Source organism: Papaver somniferum, chromosome 1, assembly GCF_003573695.1.
Source record: "Papaver somniferum cultivar HN1 chromosome 1, ASM357369v1, whole genome shotgun sequence".
Lineage (NCBI taxonomy): Eukaryota > Viridiplantae > Streptophyta > Magnoliopsida > Ranunculales > Papaveraceae > Papaver > Papaver somniferum.
Genome location: NC_039358.1, coordinates 204,532,477 through 204,537,569, shown reverse-complemented (window position 1 = coordinate 204,537,569; position 5,093 = coordinate 204,532,477). Strand labels below are relative to the sequence as shown.

The following is a 5,093-nucleotide window of genomic DNA, read 5'->3' as shown; positions in this document are numbered from 1 at the left end:
ACTTGCACGCCAAAATGAAAATGGGGAGTATAAGACTGATGAATTGGTGAAGTTGCTGCTCAAATTGTAAGATAGACAACTTCAATTTAATTATACACAAGTTCTATTTTAAAATAAGTAGATATCCAGTTTAACTCTTTATGTGTGCAAAATTTTGGTTTTTAACAGGATGACTGCTCGAAAAAGATCAAAGAGGGTACAATTTTCTGTGAAGGTAAGACAGATGCCCTTGTAAAGATTTTGGGTGAAGAACATGGTGGAAGAGTAAGGGCTGCAGGTACAAGAGTGACCCATAGTCAGTATTTTGACACTCCTCGACAGCGTGGATCATCAAATAAAGATAATCTGAATAAAATCAGAGAACTGGAAGAGCAACTAAGAGTGAAAGATGTGCAAGCACGAATAAGTGAAGAGAACTTGAGAAAATAATTCCAACAACAATTGGAGGAACAGTCACTAGACACAGAGAGAAAATTGCAGAAACAATTCCTTCAGTTCAAAGAATTATTGGGCAAATCCCAATATGATACGATTCAGCCACCTATGATGTCCTCAGAAAATGTCACTGCCTTAGTGAGTTGTTTTTTTAGTTTATATTTCTAATTAAATAGAAATATAGATAGTATGCTGAACATAGAAAGTTATGAAGAAGTAAATACAAGTTAATATTTGTTATGATGAAGTTAATTGTGGTATATTGAACCCGGATGAATTGGGTTAATCTGGTTTGATCGTTTTTGAACACCTTAATGGAAATGGCATTGCAAATTTTTCAGGGTGCTGAGGATAAGGACTTAGCTGAAACTTGGGGGAAGCTGTTCACGATCCGAAAGGAAAGGCCCAAAATATTCGGGTTTGTCAAAACTTGAACTTTAGACATATACTTATTGTTCTTGTGTACGAGTACCTTTGTCGTAATCGAGTTGCAGTAACCAGTCAGGATATATTGAGAATGATGAATTTTTTTCGTTGGATATCAATTTTTTAGAGACATAATGGGGCCAAAAGCTCTAAACTGGATGCTAGAAAGACGTCTCAAGAAATTGATAGTGTTGTTTTGTTCAGCTTATAATGTAATTAGTGGTATGAATCACGATTGATAAGTAACAACCTTACAGAGAGAGGCTGCCATTATGAGTAATAACCTTATAATGTAACTAGTGGTAAAACTGCAGTTCCCCCAGGAACATAAAGACCCACAGAAGAAATGCACCTTGATACTCGCTTGCATCTAACACCCTCACCAAATAGGGTCAAGTTAGGGGATATGCTCTACATTAAGAAAAAAGTGAAAGACACATCCATTTCACTATTGATTTTTCTACTAATTCATGATGGGACTGGGATCTTTTACTTTTTTATCTTGGATTGAGGTTTTGTGAGGAGAACATCCTCGGAAAAATTTAACCTTGGATCATCCCCGTATATGGCTGTTTGAACCAGGGATAACTATTCTAATTTTTGCTAAGAGAGAAGGATAGAAAGATTAAAAAAAAAAAGGGACGAGGGCCTGGAATTCTTTCAATTCGGAGTCCTCGTTTAGTTTGAACTTCGCACACATTTATTTGATTGTCAATCGTACTGAAAAATGTGGACCAGAAAGGAAGAAGGGAATGATATTGTACTTGCTTTCATATTGTCAACTTTCACCGGAGGAGCCCTCTGAGCAAAATGAAATGCATATATGTTGCAACATCAAATGCCTCTTAACAGCTGGATCAAGATGCAGCCACACAAATTGAAAATGCTTAACCGCAGTCTTATAGATGAAGTAGAACACTTTGATACTGCACTAGTTACTCACAAACGATAATAAATTGGTATTCAGCCTACCTGAGGATCAGGAATATCAGCCACTCAATCAATGTTTTTATCCAGAAAAACCTTGTCAAACCTCGCGGTATAACTACAAAACGAACAAACAGCCCAATCATATCCTGATTACTACCAGACTCCAGCTTAAGAAAAGAAAAAGAAAATCACAATACAATTGCCTTTTCAAATGAGAGAGAAGCACACAATATATATAACAAAAAAATCATAGAAGCACCAACTCTGTAACAGCGGCATCGCCTCTGTTGCGTACATCATCAACAATGGGTTGCCAGTACAATCACCACAAGTCAAGTTCGTGATTGGTTAAATTCTCACGCAAAGATGGGAAAATAAAATAAAAAATAAAACCTTACCGTACTAAAAATGGAAGAGAAAACCTATAAGGCTTCATTGCACACCTTATAGTATTATTCTCTGGTGCTGCCACAACAAGAAGTCAAGAACAACCTAGTTATCTTATTTATATTATAGGACTAGGAGGCTTACAAAAATCTCCATTTCACAACATCGAACGAACAAAGTGACTGAGACCTGTAATAAATACCCACATCACAAAAACAAGTTTGCCACCAGTGGGACAAACTAACAAACACTTTGAACGCACACTTAAAATTCGGACATTGTTGTTCTTTATCTATCACTTACTATCCCATGGAAATGTCAATATCTACACTTTTTACCCTCATATGAACTCTGGATTAACCTAACTTGTTTATCCAAAACAAATTAACAGTAGAATCCCAATCTAAACTGACTACATCAAGAACACACTACTAATTTCGCAGCTAAAAATCGAAAAGAGATTACTACTTACTTGCAGAGAAACGGAGAAGAGAGTGAAAAGATGAAGTTTTTGAGGAGGAGGACCCAAAGAAATGGGAATTTCGAATTAAGCAGTTTCTGAATATCCATCCAATCCTTAATCCTTTGATTCTGCTCTCTGGTCTAGTCCGGTCAACTTCACGCTCTTCTTCCCTTTAGACGAAATGCAGCTTTTTATTTTATTTCATTTTTCCTGCAACGCCACAACGGCCTTGTATATGCATTTTTATGAGGGCCGAGCCCGAGAGGTCATACCAATTGCACTGGCCCGACAACCATTAATCGTGATAAATTACCATACGCATCATCAAAATGCCTTCTTAAATGCGGAAAGAAGAACACTTAGCAAGTGCATACAAAGCAGAAAAAAGGCTCTGAACACAAAAGAAGAGCATACTATTTTATGTAAGGTGTGGATCTTACAGTCATGTCCATCTGCAAAGACTGATTCTGGAATTCCTTAATAACTTTATCTTGTTTTGTTGGTGCTATTTGCTGAAACAAAGCAAGATTAGAAACATATAAAAACGAATACACCGTATGTGTAAAACAAACAAAAACAAAACATCCACACACAAAACTCAACAATTGCTCTTGGTATAAGTCCATAGGGTATATACACATAGCTGTCACTGCTTTAGTTGCCCCTTCGGCTCCCGTTAAACTAAACAGGTGCTTCGTTGAAACACTTAAAAAATTGTCCCAGTACTTTAGGAATTATCAGAGCATGAAAGGACTAGTGGTATCGTAGAGAAAGATATCTTGTACTGTTTTTACGGTTATACGGAAGATCTTCTCTTCATGAGGATATTCAATAAAAAATGCTATCAGATCGATGATGGATAATGTTAGTTGCATCACCAACAACAGATATCATTTCTAGTTCTAATTGGTTTCTTAGACTCGAACTAATTTAAGAATCATAGGTTTTGATAGGAAACCTGGGTTAAAAATCAAATTACACGAATCAAACACATGATTGTTCAAATTATATATTCACCATATCATTCGATTTCAACCAATCCTCCATCAAAACCCTAATATATGAATTTTCCCAAATCAATAAACCCTAACTTCAACTGTAACAAAATTAATCATATTCATCAAATTCAAACTAAAAACTGCAGTGTCGGAATAATCTAAAACATAAATGGGTTTCAACTGTTCTTCATGTTGATTCGTCTGTAAATGATTCTCCATCTGTTCTTCGGAGTTCCTCGAATTTAAATGGCAAAAAATTTGCCTTCCTCCCGCACCAAATAAACAAATCAACAAGAATTAAACACAAACCATCTAATCAATCCTCTCCATGATAGTTATCTCTACATCTGGTTCTCATTTTTTTTTTCCTTTATTTTTTAATCTTCACTGGTATGTCAAGAGACTCGAGACATATAGAAGATGGAGTGGCCGGTCTAATCCAATCCACGTGGAACATCTTAGCCCTCTAATCCACGTGTCGAAATATCAATAAACAGATGCACTCAGGTGAAAAAGTTGAGTAACGACGATATCTCACCAGAGGCGACATTGACCAGCCAGTATCGCGATTTTAACTTTTTGGATGGAAAATCAAACGCTGGGGCTTTTTTCCGTGGAGCATCTTTTCTATCAGGCATCGAAATATAGGCATTTTTCCAAGTATCCCGAAATAAAATAATGGATTTATTTTAAAAGATGACGGGGCAACTTAATTATTGTCAAAGAATGAAGAACAGAATCTGTTCCTATCGTTCTATCTATGGAGAACACTATGCTTCCAGTTGCCCTGCTTCCTCGCTCTAATACTCAACATCTCTGCTTTTAATTTCATGGAGAGAAGAATTAATCAAAGAACATAGTGGATTATTATTCATATATGACAATCATGATTCCCTTTTTTTGTTTAATCTTTTGATTTATGATTCCCTTTTTTTGTTTAACTTTGGACCATTACTTTTGGGTGTTTTATCCTTTTAATAATTAGTTGTCATATGAAGCTTTTGATGAAATCAGTCCCTTAACATTTCTCTGTTGGTACTGCAATACAACAAAAAGGGTTGTTGCTATTGTTTGTGCGGTTTCTAGGAATCCAGTTCGCGGATGAGCAGGAGTAGCATATTTGTTTTGCATATATCTGATATATCAGTCGATGTTTCGTTTGGCATTAATGTACGTGTGCCCCAACAAAGAATAACTATGTTAACCAACTGAAGTAGTAGAATCTGCAAAAAGCTGACAGCAACCATCAGAGATGGAATGGCGAAACAAGTTCCAGCTTTCCAATATCATAAAAGCTCTCCGTTGCATCCATAGTTCTTGTTATAATACGAGCATCCAACTCAAAACCAAATGGCAATGAGTGGAGAGGCCTTAAAGGATTATATAAACCGTAGAATTTTAGAATGCCCAACAATGTGGGACTAATAATCTCAACACGCCCCCTCACGTGTAGC

The 5,093-nt window shown here is 36.3% G+C and overlaps 1 long non-coding RNA gene across 1 annotated transcript; it reads right to left on the bottom strand.

Moving 5' to 3' along the window:
• Positions 1-1,537: 1,537 nt before the first annotated feature.
• On the bottom strand, positions 1,538-4,157 carry LOC113313007. The gene is made up of 3 exons (XR_003341713.1): positions 2,651-4,157; positions 1,834-1,906; positions 1,538-1,713 (listed from the first exon to the last, which is right to left on the bottom strand). It is a non-coding gene; the product is annotated as an uncharacterized LOC113313007 (long non-coding RNA).
• Positions 4,158-5,093: the final 936 nt, after the last annotated feature.